Source organism: Delphinus delphis, chromosome 11 (assembly GCF_949987515.2).
Source record: "Delphinus delphis chromosome 11, mDelDel1.2, whole genome shotgun sequence".
In the NCBI taxonomy this organism is placed as follows: Eukaryota; Metazoa; Chordata; class Mammalia; order Artiodactyla; family Delphinidae; genus Delphinus; species Delphinus delphis.
Window position 1 is genome coordinate 16,202,369 of NC_082693.1, and position 16,072 is coordinate 16,218,440.

The 16,072-nt window shown below is 36.1% G+C and overlaps 1 protein-coding gene across 1 annotated transcript in view; it reads left to right on the forward strand.

Moving 5' to 3' along the window:
* The first annotated feature begins 71 nt into the window (after positions 1 to 71).
* The window catches only part of PDE3A (phosphodiesterase 3A), an 842,956-nt gene continuing 826,955 nt past the window's right edge, over positions 72 to 16,072 (forward strand). The window contains exon 1 of the mRNA XM_060024385.1: positions 72 to 1,055. The gene's annotated coding sequence lies outside the window, so the exon portion shown is untranslated. The remainder of the gene's footprint in view (positions 1,056 to 16,072) is intronic.

Genomic DNA, 16,072 nt, shown 5'->3' on the forward strand with positions numbered 1-16,072 from the left:
AGGGAAGCCCCAATAAATTTTTTTTAATTGAAGTATAGTTAATTTACAATGTTGTGTTAGATTCAAGTGTACAGCAAAGTGATTCAGATATACATATATATGTGTGTATAAATATATACTTTTCCCATTTTAGGTTATTACAAGATATTGAATATAGTTCCCTGTGATATCAATAAATATTACTTAGGCAATCTGAGAAAAGTTTGTCCAGTTGTTATGCTCTGATGTTTGGAATGGTGACTTTTCCAAAAGCTTTTAAAGTTCTAGAAGTTGTCAAATGGCCCTAGAGTAATGTTCGAATTTGTCAGTATTAAGAGATAAGTGGCAGTTTCCATAAGAAGTGAATAAAGATATATTTGTACTAAAAAATACAAAAAAATTTTTTCTCTAAGCTTTGTGTTTTAGCTTCCTCATGCTAGTGATAACACTTTAAGAACAAGGTATGGGATTAGAAGATTACTTTGTTAATACACTATTCATCAATGGTCTATTTTCCATTATCTTGAACAGTACTATTATCTGGTAGTGACAGGATTAGAAACTGATAGGGTAATACTAACTTAAGTACAAGTCATAACATATGATCTCTGTATTATTGTTGGTTATGATCACTGAGATTGTTTCAGGAAATAATATTAATACAGCGTTATGATCATGATGGACCTGGGGAACATTCCATAGCTTACCTTTTTTTTTTTTTTTGCAGTACGTGGGCCTCCTGCCGCTGTGGCCTCTCCTGCTGCGGAGCACAGGCTCCGGACGCGCAGGCTCAGCGGCCATGGCTCACGGGCCCAGCCGCTCCGCGGCATGTGGGATCTTCCCGGACCGGGGCACGAACCCACGTCCCCTGCATCGGCAGGCGGACTCCCAACCACTGCGCCACCAGGGAAGCCCCATAGCTTACCATTTTTGTATGAGTTCCTGCGGAAAATTTGTTCCCAAAGAAGGCACAAGGCAAATAACTATCGATTTTATCAACTTGGTCGTTGGGCAGCGTTGTAGGATTCTGCCAGGCTAGACTGGAGGCGTCTGGAGAGTTCTGTTTTCTGTACCAGGTAAGCCTAAAGAATATTGTAGCAAAGTCAGCCACTATTTTCCTTTACTCTCAGAATTGAATTTTTGGAATTTATCATCCTTATGGAAAAAAAGGACACACCTGCATCCTCATAGGAATCAAAGGCATAATAAGTGAAAGCATTTGGCCATATGCTTGGAGTGTGGCTGGCCTAGGCTGCTGGCCTGGGGTCGCCCTGAGACAGGGTGGCCTTAGCCAGTGTGAGACAACATCAGAATCTGAAGGGAAGTGAGATGGCCTAGACGCAAGAGCAGGAGGGTATCGCTTTTAGTGCTTGAATATGTACACAGATTCACCGCCAGCTTTTTGAAGCTTGTTCCCACATTTTATAGTTCTATCTTCATGTAACAACCAGCTCTCTATATGATACTTGCCAGTGATAGAAAAGACAAAAAAAATACATATATATATAGGGTTTTTAGATGATTTTTAATGCAATCCGAAGTTAAAAACAGAACCGTAGTAATACATAGCACAATAGAAAGCTTTTCTCAATGAACGAGAATTTTTGACCGCGTCATGTATTCACTTTCTCAGCAGCTCTATGAGTCTAAAGCCTGTGTGGGTTGGAGCTTCCAGGGAATAAAGAATATATAGGATCATTTGGAAGCAGAGACAGTAAAGGCAGCTAAAACCTTGTGTCTTTTTTTTTTTCTTCTGTTTTCAACTTAGCCCTTAGGATAATGGTACTGCAAAAGTGGTAGCAACAAATTTAGACATACCAGATAAAAAACAGAAAATAGAGTAACTTTCTCTAGGAGAGTTTTTAAACCATTGTGATTAAAAAGAGAGGGATCAAGAGAGAGAGAAAGAGAGAGAGAAAGCTGTGTTTTAATAACTGAGAATTGAGTGTGAAAACATAGCAGTGTTTATATGGGAATTGAGTTGCTTGGATTGCTTGTGTGAAGTATTAAATTGCATCTGCCCTAATTTTCCTGTATTTAATAATTTGCACTCGCGTCATTCATTCATTCACTGAGTAAATAGGTGAGCACTTTCTATCTGTGATATTACACTCTCCCAAGTCATTTAAAATCTGGTTAAACAGCTGAGAGGGAGAGGTAATGGCGGCAGGATGTGAGCGTGATCTAAGCAAATATCACACAAGGGAAGAAGTGAATTTACACTAGATAGTCAATATTTCTTTTTGGTTTAATGCAACCTAGTATTACAGGGAGGGAGCAATGATGGTGAAAAAGTATCCTTCTATCAGTGTGCCTTGGAGTTTAAGTTTTTACTTTTCCATCAGGAACTGAAGAAAGCTAAATTTATATAGTATAGCTTACAACTTTTAGAAAAATTCTCCTCGAGCACAAGTAACCACGTCTTACATTTTTTTCCTAGGGCTAGAGTTATGTGTCTGGCCTCTTGTTGGAGTTATGTGCCATGTTACTAAATGCATTTAGAAGTAACAGAAACTAGCTCTGAATCAGCTTACACAACTGGAGGAAGGGGATTAGTCATGACAGCAGTAATTAGAATTTAGCAAATTACATTCATATCCTGTCCTATAACTTCTTTATCCTGATAGTGTGCAAAGCACATTAAGAGAAAATTAGAGAAGAATGGTTCAATCCAACTGACATTTAGTTACTTATAAGCCATTGAACTGCTACATGCTGAACTATGTTATCTTCTCTGGTAGTTTGTAATGAAAATGTTATAATGCACACAAACATTGTGTATGTGTCTTTAAATGTACATAGAAGTTTGTTCTGTATGTTTCAGTATGCATGGGATTTTCCACATTAACTTACCTTATTTCCGCTGATATTAAGCAAGGAAAAAATGCAGGAAATAAGAATGCAAATCAGTCTCCCCATCTCTCCCTGCAAATTTTGAAGTATTTAATCTTTACCAGTTGCCAGATACAAGGGTAGAGCTGATTTTTATTTTTCCCTCATAGCTTTATTCAGAATCAGCTCAGAGGCAACTTACGACTTTTATTTTTTGGATGAGAAGTTCCCACAACAGTGAATTAAGTGACGTGTGAAGGCCTTGGGTACTGAAGCGGGGTGTCCTGCTATGGGGCTGAGTTTGGTTGGTGTTTCAGAGGAAAGTCAAGCCAGTATAACAAATCAGTGGCACCATGTTAGACTGAAAAGGGCTGCACACATCAAGGCACACACATGGAAAGATTCAAGGAGACCAATGATGTGACTCGATTTCAATGATCAAGATAATAATTATAGAAGATGTTAGGAGAGTAACACAAAATCGACACATGATGAGGAGGGAGGTGGTAGGGTGGGAAGATGGCTGGATTCTTAAGAGGAAAATGGATGAAGAGAGACAAGACCTTTGAAAGGCTGAAATCTACTTGAAATCTTACATGTAAAAAACACATTTGTGGGAACAGTCTGCTGCTTGTGAATACATTTGTCAGTGAACCAAAAATGCCCTGTGGGTTAAAGCATTTCCTCACCCATCAGCAACTGAGGATAGCAAAGTACATGTTTAAAAAGGAAATAAAGTTCAATAGCTTTTGGTATGTTTGAATGGGAACATACGTCATTTTTGCAAAGCTGCAGCGATATTCTTTAAGCTGACAGCAGATCTGACCACATTTCCTTCAGTTTCCCATAATGAATGAGCTTGTGAACTCCTTAGCCCCTGCCTGGCTTCAGACATTTCAGTGGTGTTGGCTCCTTTCAAACCTTCAGCTTGGAGGAATTCTCATTATTTTATTTGTTTTTATTGTGAAAGTTTTGATTATTTTATCCAGTGGCTCATTTTGCGGAGAGAGCAGTGAAAAAGGTTACCATTTAAACAGTTGGCCTTTTTGGATTGAATGATGCCGATCTTTAAGTCACCCAGTATTGACTGGGGTGGGAGGCAGTGTTGGAATGAATACTGAGTCATACGTGAGCTATAAGATGAATGGCTTGCAAGTCTGGCTGTGAAAAGCTGCAAAATGAAATTAAAATTTATTTATTGTCAAAAGAGGGATTGTGTCTCCAGGATGCTTTGGAATGTGCTTTTTACCTTCAGTGTGACAATCTTCAAAGCTAATATCCATCAAGAACATACTAGTTTCTGGAAAATTCTGTTTACTTTTCTTTGGAGCTAGCTCTTGGCTTTGCAAATGGCTTTCTGTTCCTTTCATTGCACACCTGCCTGTATTCTATATGAGAATTTAATGAGTAGATGTATAGTCATTTCAAAAAATTAACAAAAATATTTCAGATCACTATTTACTATGTATGCAACTTTTTTTTCTGTATACAACTTGAAAATATACATTTATATGGCCTTTGATAATTTTCAGCGTTTTTTGATACGTACCTTTATCATATGTTATACAGTTTCACCACACAGATAATCACGTATTAGGAAGTTATTAAAAAACAAGTCATCCTATAAATACCTACTGTATACTTAGGCCTTTATACAGACTATCTTATTTAATATCCATAAAAACTCAAAGAGGTAGATATTATTATTTTTACTTTATAAATGACTACATGGCATAAGGTGATTTGTTCAATGTTTTCAATACAGTTAGTTTTTGAACCAGGAGGTGAATAAAGTCCTCTCTTTCTTCGATGCCTATAAATAAAGCTTCAAATAAATAACTCATAATCTCACCACCCAGTGGTAAATACTGGCAGCATTTTCTTGTATATTCTATCAGATGTTTTCTAAGCTAATCTCCCACCCCACTCCCCATCCCTCGCAGTTAGGGTCTCTGTTGGCAACAGAATTCTACTCACATGGTTCTATGGAAGAGACCACAAGGAAGGGATGATTTATGTAAGTGTGGGTACAAGGGAGGTTGAGCCACTTGGAAACTAACTCTGGTGACCTATTACCACCCTAGTCTGAGAGCCTCTGGGGAGAAAAGAATGTTGTTGGAGCCCAGTGAAAGCTAGTGTCCTGGAGGACGGACTTCTCACCAGCAGCTGTAATCCAGAAGGGATGCAACCACTGCCACAAGTGCAGAGCGAAAATGGAAAAAAGAAATAACCTCACCTGCATCTCTTCTTTATCTCCTTCCATTCTAGTCTTCTGTTTAGTACATCTTGTTAGCAGAACACAGCTGGAATCCAGCCTCGTAGGGGGCCCAGGTGACACAGTCCGTAGGGTTAACCTCTCAGGGCATACAGTGTAGGGGCTGGGAAATGCTAGCACAGGGTCTTACTGTGCATAATAAGTTTCCATTTTATTAAGATTAATTTAAACCTGGTGTTACAGCAATTTGCCACATGGATATGCCATAATCTTTACAATGGAATATGTAGTTCATTGGTGATTTTTTTAGTTTTAAAAATGCTGTAATCCCTGTAGACACATTTTTGTACATATCTTTTTTCATTTATTTAGAGTAAATTCCTAGAAGAGACATTTGAGCTTGAAGGTCTGCACATTTTGAGATGCGATGTAATGCAATCTAAGGTAGCTATTAAGCTCATGGACTCTTTTTTTCTTTTTTAACAAAGCAAGGAATTTATAAAGAACTCTTTCAACTTGATAATACCAAGATAAATAACCCAATTAAAAATTGGGCAAAGGATTTATTTTTTTGTTGTTTTTGTTTTTTCTGTCTTGACTTTCTTTTTTATTTTTTAAATAGGGGTATAGTCATTTTACAATGTTGTGTTAGTTTCTACTATACAGAGAAGTGAAGTACAGTTCCCTGTGCAGTACAGCAGGTTCTCATTAGTTATCTGTTTTATACATATTAGTGTATATATGTCAATCCCAATCTCCCAATTCATCCCACCCCGGCTTTCACCCCTTGGTGTCCATATGTTTGTTCTCTACATCTGTGTCTCTATTTCTGCCTTGCAAATTGGTTCATCTGTACCATTTTTCTAGATTCCACATATTTGCGTTAATATATGTTATTTGTTTTTCTCTTTCTGACTTAGTATGACAGTCTCTAGGTCCATCCATGTCTCTACAAATGAGGCAATTTCATTCCTTTTTATGGCTGAGTAATATTCCATCGTATATATGTACCACATCTTCTTTATCCATTCGTCTGTCAATGGACATTTAGGTTGCTTCCATGACCTGGCTGTTGTAAATAGTGCTGCAATGAATATTGGGGTGCATGTATCTTTTTGAATTATGGTTTTCTCAGGGTATATGCCCAGTAGTGGGATTGCTGGGTCATATGGTAATGCTATTTAAAAATTTTTAAGGAACCTCCATACTGTTCTCCATAGTGGCCGTATCAATTTACATTCCCACCAACAGTGCAAGAGGGTTCCCTTTTCTCCACACCCTCTCCAGGATTTGTTGTTTGTAGATTTTCTGATGATGCCCATTCTAACTGGTGTGAGGTGATACCTCATTGTAGTTTTGATTTGCATTTCTCTAATAATTAGTGATGTTGAGCAGCTTTTCATGTGCCTCTTGGCCATCTGTATGTCTTCTTTGGAGAAATGTCTGTTTAGGTCTTCCACCCATTTTTTGATTGGGTTGTTTATTTTTTTTGATATTGAGCTGCATGAGCTGTTTGTATATTTTGGAGATTAATCCCTTGTCAGTTGCTTTGTTTGCAAATAAGCTCATGGATTTTTGAAGACTGATCTCCTGTGTTCAAATTCCTGTTCTGCTATTTACCAGCTGTGTGACCTTGGACAGGTAAAGTAGTCTCTCTGAGACTTAGTGTTTTCATCTTTAAATTGGGGCTAATAATCGCTATTTTTTAGGGTTATTTTTAGGATTAATTCGTTAACAAATGCAGAACACTTGGAATAGTGTATGACTTACAAGCACCATATAAGTATTAGCTCTTATTATTTGTAAGGGTTTTAATGCATCTTGACAAACTGTTCTCTCTAAAAGTTTGTACTAGTTTACATTCCCTTAAGTGGTATCTAGGGGACCCATTTCCCCATACCGTCATCATTTCTTTTAATCTTTGCCAGTTTAATAGCCCAGACATGGCATCTCATTACCATTTAAATTTTCAGTTGAGATTTAATTTGGAGATGAATTTATTTCCTTTGATACAGAAGGGTCTTCGAAAATCATGTGAGACTTTAGGGTCATTATGAACATCAATTGTCTTGGTACTGTGATTGAACATGAGTGATGGTTAATACTGAGTTCTGGTTTAGAATATTGGCTGCAATGTCTAATAGCTTAGTATCTATGTAAATAAGGAACACTAATGAATATTCATGAAATACTTAGCCCAGCTAAATGAATGCACCACCAAAGGGGTTAAATGAATGCAAAGATTTTCCATAATGAAAGGCTGGATGCATAACAGATGTACAGTTCCAGTGTGGGATGAGCCCAGTACTGTTTCCAAACAGCCATTGTACAACTCATGAAATCATCCTTGCACCTGCTCAAGTGGTGTGCATCTGTGCTTTGTTGGCAGTGCCACTGGCGTCCATGAAGGAGATGGAGCTAAATGTGATTGCTTTGTATCTGTAGCTGTTAGTGCATGGTAAGATACTTCTGGTGGTAATTTTATTTCCAGCTTCCTCTTCAGTGACCTCATATCTCCTCTCTCAGATTACTTATGCACATGCATCACTATCACCATGTAGCAGGCTAAGCAGTTCATCTGCTCTTGAAAACAGTCTGCCCAAAACTGGAAGTAGAGATTCTGGTCTAAGGTTTTATGATGAAATTTCAATGACTTTAAATGTCAGGGGGTAAGAGCTTCTGATCTGAATCAGTTACGATGTGCCAGCCTATGGTGAGGTGGTGACGGTGGAGAAGAACAGTGTTTTCCTCTGGTTGACAATTTTGTAAAAGTTGCTGGCACACCGAGGTCACCTGATTATGTTTGTGTTGATTTGCACAGTTGTGTCATATGATGTCTGAGGGAAAGGAAGCCTCTGGGTGCACATTTTCATAGAAAAGACAAATTAGATAATTCTTTTATGGTTAGTTTTTTTCGTGTTTTCTTTAAAACATCTGCCCAGCCCAAGGTCATAAAGATATTCTCCTTTTCTCCTCGAAATTTATAGCTCCAGCTTCAGTATTTAGGGTTATGGTCTACAGCAAATTAATTATTTGTGTATGGGATGAGGTAGGGTCAAGGGTCAATTTTTCCCACATATTTATCTAGTTATTCCAGTTTTATTTGTTGAAAAGCTTTTTGTCCCCTCCATTGACTGCCTTGCTGCCTATTGAAAATCAATTTAATCTATATGTGTGTGTATATTTCTTACATTTCTTTTCTGTTCCGTTGATCTATTTGCCCATCAAAGTGTTTTTCACAGTATGGTCTACAGACCCATGGGGGTCCCTGAGAACATTTCAGAGGGTCTGTGTAGCCAAAACTATTTCCATAATATTATACTACATGATAACACTAAGATACTGTTTGCTATTTACACTGATGGTGTAAAAGCAATTGTGAGTAAAATTGCTTGTACCTTAGTATGAAAGTGGGCAATGGTGCCAACTATACTCATCGTCATTGTATTCCTCACTGCCACACACTTAAGAAGTCCAAAATGAAGCAAGAAAAGCTAATAAGTTTATTCAAGCTGACTCCTGTGTGTCTTTTATTTATTTTTTAATTAATTCTTTTAAACTCTATGTTGGAGTATAGTTGATTAACAATGTTGTGTTAGTTTCAGGTGTACAGCAAATGATTCAGTTATAGATGTACATGTATCTATTACTTTTCAAATTCTTTTCCCATGTAGGTTATTACAGAATATTGAGCAGAGTTCCCTGTGCTATAGTTATACAGTAGGTCCTTGTTGGTGATCTATTTTAAATATAGCAGTGTGTACATGTCAATCCCAAACTCCTAATCTGTAGATTGGGAGTCTGAGTATGTGTCTCTTTAAAATTTTCTATTTGATGAGATGGGAGGTATGCATAAAACACTTCAGTTGCATACCAAATGTAATTGTAATATGATGGTTATCTAGAGCGAGGATTGACCAACTTTTTCTGTAAAGGACCAGAGAGTAATAGTTTCAACTTTGCACACCAAATTCTGCAACTATTCAACTCTGCCACGATAGCGTGAAAGCAGTCATAGACAATATGGAGACAGATGAGTGTGGCCGTGTTCCACTAAGTCTTTATTTACTACAACAGATGTAAAGCTGGATTTGGCCTCTTCTGGTCATAATTTGGGGACTTCTGGTCTAGGAGAAAAACACTTGTGCAATTCTTTGATTTCCAAAGTAAACTAAATTCTTTTTTTTTCTTCCATGGAACACCATCATTACTGGAAAGAATGACTGAAAAACTATGATTATTCAGATTTGAATATTTGGCAGGTATTTTCTCAAAAATGAACAAAGCAAGCCTGTCATTCCAAGGAGATAAACTGACCATCTTTGTTGCCAATGATAACATTATAATTTTGCAGAATATGTATCTGACACCAGAAGCTCAATCACTTCCCAATACTTAAAGATTTTGTTGGTAAGATGGATGGTGATATTAATAAACCTGATTTTTTGGATATTTTCTAATAAAATGTGTCATTGTTAGGAAAATGTGCTGAACTTGATGAATCAGTATTTTCCAAATGACCTAAGCATGATATTACAAAAGCATGGGTGGGTAGAAGATCCATTCAAAGTGCAAGACCAATGGAGCATGAAAACTTCATTGATAATGTTTTCAGGTTCTACATTGCAACTAACCTTAAAAAGCTACCAGTTGAGTTTTAATGTAGCTTCAAAAAAGAATGTATGTAAAAATCTGAAAAGTCTGTGAAAATACTCCTCACTATTCCAGTACGTGTCAGTGTGTCGCCTGATTTCATCTCCTTCAACCCAAGCAACATAGCAAAGAGTTAAATACAGAATCAGATGTGAAAGTCCAGCTGTCTTCAACTAAGTCAGCTATTAAAGAGATTCTAAAAAATGTAAAACAATGCTGATTTTCTCACTGATTTTTCTTTGTTTTGGAGAATACTTATTTTCCATAAAACTAAGTTTTTAAACATGAAAATGGTTTATAATTAATGTTTTTAAATGAATTAAAAATAAAGTTTGAAAATTTCCCAGATTTGTTGGGAATATGGTCAATATTGATAAGTATGACCCATATAAACAAAAGCTCGTTTGGATCCCCAATAATTTGCCAGAGCATATAGGAGTCCTAAGACCAAAATTCTTTAGAACTGCTGGTCTGGTTTTACATCAATATCCCACTGTCTTAATAACTGTAGCTCTAGGATAAGTCTTGAAGTCAGGTAGTGAGTTCTTAAATGTGATTTTTTTCAAGATTTTTTTTGTCATATTAGATCCTTTAAGTTTTCATATAATTTTAAAAATCAGCTTATCAATATCTTTTTGTTTTACTTATTTTTCCCGCTTTATTGAGATATAATTTACATACAGAACTGTAATGTACTTAAAGTGTAAAATGTGATGTTTTGTTGTATTATATATTGTGAAATGATCCTCACATGGAGTTAACTTCCATTGCCTCACATAGTTACTTTTTGTTGTTGTTGAGAATGCTTAAGTTCTACTTCCTCAGTGAACTTCAATCATATAATGTAGTATTATTAACAATAGTAATACATTAGCTCCTCAGACCTTATTTGTCTTATAACTGAAGGTTTGTACCCTGTTACCATTCTCTCCGTATTTCCACCCCCTACTGCTCTTGGCGACCACCATTCTACTCTGTTTCTATGAGTCTGAATTTTTTTTTTCAGATTCCACATATAAGTAATATGGTGCACTTATATTGTCTTTCTTTGTCTGGTTTATTTCACTTAGCATAATGTCCTTCAGGTTCATCCATGCTGTCGCAGTGACAGGATTTCCTTTTTTTTTTTTCTTGAGGCAGGATAATATTTCATTGTATGTGGTTGACCCTTGAATAATGCGAGTTTGAACTGCATGGGTCCACTTATACGTGAATATTTTTCAGTAGTGAATACTACACAGGGGTAGTCACAACCCCTGTACTACACAGTCTGTGGTTGGTTGAATCTGTGAATGTGGAGGAACCAAAGATATGGAGGGCCTACTATAAATCATACACAGGTTAACTCCTGTGTTGTTCAAGGATCAACTGTGTATATACCACATTTTCTTATCCATCCATCCATCACAGGACTTGTAGGTTTTTTCCATATCCTGGCTATTGTGAATAATGCTGCAGTGAACATGGGCATACAGACATCATCTGAGATAATGATTTCATTTCTTTTGGATACATATCCAGAAGTGGGATTGTTGGATCATATCGTAGTTCTGTATTTAATTTCTTGTGGAACCTCCATACTGTTTTCCATGGTGGCTGTACCAGGTTACATTACCATTGATAGTGTACAAATATTTCCTTTTCTCTACATCCTTACCAACAGTTGTTATCGCTTGTCTTTTTGATAACAGAAATGTGAGGTGATATCTCATTGTTGGTTTGACTTGCATATCCCTGATGATTAGCGATGTTGAGCACCTTTTCATGTATCTATTGGCCATTTATATGTCTTCTCTGTGAAAATGCCTATTCAAGTCCTTTGCCCATTTTTAAATCAGATTATTTGCTTTTTGGCTATTGAGTTCTATGCATTCCTTATACATTTTGGATATTAACCCCTTTTCAGATATAATTTCAGTATTTTCTCTCATTATGTAGTTGAATTTTCATTTTATTGGTTGTTTCTTTTACTATGCAGAACCTCTTTAGTTTGACGTAGTCCTGGTTTTTTCTTTTCTTTGTTTTTTTTTTTTTTTTTTTTTGCTTTTGTTGCCTTTGCTTTTGGTGTTAAATCCAAAAAACATCATTGGCAAAATCAATGTCAAGGATCTTATCCTCTATGCCTTCTTCTATGAGTTTTATGATTTCGGGTCTCATGTTTAAGTCTTTGATCCATTTTGAGTTGATTTTTTATGTTTTGTGAAAGATAGGGTCCAATTTAATTTGTTCGCTTCTGTATATCTAGTTTTCCCAGCACCATTTATTGAAGAGACTATTCTTCCCCCTTTTGTATTCTTAGTGCCTTTGTAAAAGGTTAATTGACAGGGACTTCCCTGGTGGTGCAGTGGTTAAGAATCTGCCTGCCAATACAGGGGACACAGGTTTGATCCCTGGCCCAGGAAGATACCACATGCCGCGGAGCAACTAAGCCCGTGCACCACAACTACTGAGCCTGCATGCCACAACTACTGAAGCCTGCATGCCTAGGGCCTGTGTTCCACAACAAGAGAAGCCACTGCAGTGAGAAGCCCACACACTGCAATGAAGAGTAGCCCCTGCTCTCTGCAACTAGAGAAAATCCGTGAGCAGCAACAAAGACCCAACACAGCCATAAATAAATAAATAAACAAACAAACAAACAAATAAATGTATTTAAAAAAAGATTAATTGGCAGTACATATGTGGGCTTATTTCTGGGCTCTCTATTCTGTTCCACTGACCTATGTGTCTGTTTTTGTGCCAATACCATACTGTTTTGATTACTATAGCTTTGTAATATAGTTTGAAATCAGGATGCATGATGCCTCCAGCTTTGTTCTTCTTTCTCAAGATTGCTTGGGCTATTTGAGGTCTTTTGTGGTTTTGTTCAAATTTTAGGATTTTTTTTCTACTTATGTGAAAAATGTTATTGGAGTTTTCATAGAGATTGCAGTGAATCTGTAGATTGCTTCCGGCATTGTGCACATTTTATTACTTCTTCCAAATTCATGAGCATGGTATATTTTTCCATTTATTTGTGTCTTCAGTTTCTCTCATCAGTGTTTTATGGTTTTCAGTGTACAGATCTTTTACCTCTTTGGTTAAATTTATTCCTAAGTATTTTACTGTTTTTGATACTATTGTGAATTGAATTGTTTTTTAAAATTTCTCTTTTTTAGTTTTTTTGTCAGTGTATAGAAATGTAACTGATTTTTTCCCAAATATTTATTGAATTGTTCCGGGTGAAAGGCACTCTGCTTAGGTATGTACATGTATGTGCTCATGCTTTTTAGACCATCTTAGGTGGAAGTATTGAGGGAAACGCAAATGCAAAATATTAAACATTTTTGGAGTTGATTTTCATGTTATTACTCTTCAATTCTCTGTGAGCAAATAAAATCCAGATACAGGTCAGGCTCAACTAGTAGATGAAGGTAAGACTATTTGTGTGTTAAAATATCTGGTCTAAAGGCATGCCACTTTGGCCTTTTTCAGCTGGTGGTTTTCTCCTTCTTTCATATGAATAATTTTTCACTAAAGAATATGTTTATATGTGGAGGTAAAGAGCCAATTGTTAATCACAGAATTTGTTTTTAATTTTAAGAAAAACAAGGAACCTTCACACAGTAATGACTATACTTCTTGAATACTTTATTCACTGTAGTCATGCTCTCTATCTTTTATAATGTTCATTCTTTCAGAATTTAACAAATAAAATTTGTACAAATTCCTAATAAAAAGATGAGCAGAAATTAATATCTACTAATAGGAAGTAGGCGAAATAATTTTGATTGAAATACTGTATGGGCATTAACAATTATGGTGTAGATGTAGGTTCAGTGATATAGAAACACCTCTAAGCCACATTATTGAATAAAAATGTAAGTTACTCACAGCTAGGACTGTGTGATTTTATCTATGTGAAGAGTGTGTTTATATGTACATGTATGTAGAAAAATGACTAAAATCATGTTTACCAAAATACTAATGTCTGGGTAGAGGATTTAAGGTTTTCTTTTAAAATCTTATTCTTTACACTTTATATGGTCTTGGTATTTTCAAGGTCACCTGTCAAATTTATAAATCTTCATTCTGAAGAAGAAATGGATAGATTTGTCAGTTTTGTCTAGTTATATCACTTGTTTTAGTTATTCATATACTGCATTACATATCACTTCTAGTGTTATGTAATTCATATTATTTTATTCTTTATATATTTCAATTCGACATTTTTTTGTGCACCTGCTAAATGGTATAGTGGAAAGTATATGTGTGTCGAATATTTTCTATCTGGGTTAAAATTCAAAATCCCGCACTTAAAAGTGGTGTGATACTAGCCAAGTTACATATCCTCTTTGTGCCTGTTCCCTCATCTGTGAAATGTATTTCAATAAAATCTACTTAACAGGATTATTGTCATTATCAGAGATACTATTTAGAAAGTTGCGAGCACAGTGCCTAGTTCTTGTTGGGTATTTCATAAATAATATTACTTTTATTACTACTAGGATCATGCATGCAATCAGATGCCCAGTGCAATAGTGTGCTAAGCAACAGGAATTCAAAGATAAACACTCTCTGACTCCTGCACTCTGCCCTCAAGAACTCATCAGCTAAGTGGGGAGATAGAAACATAAGCAAAGCAGATCTTATGTCATATGATTTATAGCATGCTTGTGAGAAAAGGAATGCAAATACAATACGTGGGCAAAAGCAAGGGGATTTCAGGCAGAGAGAACAAGCAGTCTCAAGTTGTTTTACATGTATACTATACCTCCATTCTCTCTCTCTCTGTCTCCTCTCTCTGTCATTCTTAGATTAAATGGAGTGAACTTGGTAGGAAATATTTTGGGTTTGTATAATATACTAGTGCTATTCTTCTGGGTACTAAGTAAACGTTTCAGATTTATAGATTGTCAAGCTCTTCCTGTTATAGAGAGCTTGGGGATTATGCATTTTGTGAAACATTGGATAAAGTAGCTTTTAAGTTCTCCTCCAACTTAAGTGATTAATTTCTATGATTTGTTAATAATATGGGTTTTATATCTTTATTATGCATATAATTAAGCTATAACATTCAAACAACCAAACAGTGATAAGTTTACACAAAGAAAATGTACTGTTGCAGAGAACCAACCTTCCCCTGCCTTTGGGATGCAGTGCAAGTGCTCTATTGTCAAATGCTGTATTTTGAGTAGATTTGATAACAACCACTCTTCTTTTTCATTATCTTGTTTTTTACCTTGTTATTCATTTTTTTAAAAAAAATTTATTGGAGTATAGTTGCTTTACAATATTGTGTTAGTTTCTACGGTACAACAAAGTGAATCAGCTACATATACGCATATCCCTTCTTTTTTGTATTTCCTTCCGATAACAACCACTCTTAAGGGATCCATTGCAGTGAAGTTCAGGAGCTCATTTAAGAGCATTTTACTTTCTGGCCTGTTTTCTGATTTCCAAGCCACGTGTGTCTTGTTTTTTCAACCTAATGTGGCCCTTTTCTGCCTTGTTATTTTGGATCTTGATTCAGGAAGAGTTAATGATCAGAAAAGGTGTTGAAGAAGGACTTTTTCCTGCATCAGTACTTTTGGAGTTGACTTGATGAGCTTCCATCTGAAGTAGCACTTGGCTTCATACCAAGCCATGGGGCAGCTAATTCAAAAAGTTGTCACATGGGCTAGAAATTGTTGAGAGACTGAACCTGGTATTTGAAAGATTTGGATTCATGAAGTTTCTATATGAATTGGTATCTCCTGGGTGATATTGTTTCTTTGGTCTTTTGTCTCTTATTCCCTTGTACTTATGATCTGCTATATCCAATGACAGTACAGTGGGCTTTAATTAGACTAAGTGAGGAGAAATTTGGTTATTTTTGCTGGAGCAAGGACATGGTTAACTTCTTTCTTTGTTCCCATAATTATTACTTTTGGCTTATTTTTACCATAGGCTCACTCTGGTCCCCGTATAATATAGCTAAACGGAGAAGAAGGTCCTTTTCAAGTAAATTTTAAAACATGTTGAGTTATGGAATAAAGCAAAATTGGTGATGGTTGGGAAAAGGGAAAGATTTTCCCTTTGGAAAATCTAACTAGATCTGTGACAAAATTCTTACCTGATAAAAAGAAGGAGGGAGAAAATATTTAAAGGGAAAATGAGCCAAAACAGGAACCTTATAATTAACAAACATGAAACATAGCCTCTTGCAAGTTTTTTTTTTTTAAGTTAAAGAATTTTTTTCCTTAAATATCATTTATTTAGCATGGTGCAAATTACCATGAGCTTTACACACTGTAACAAGTAATGGATTGTGTTTAGCTGTTAGTACAGAGACCTGACTACAGTTGGTTATATAAACTGCAGAGTTTTTTTCTTAAAAAGAAAGAGTCTAAAGGTAGCCCAGGGACATCCACA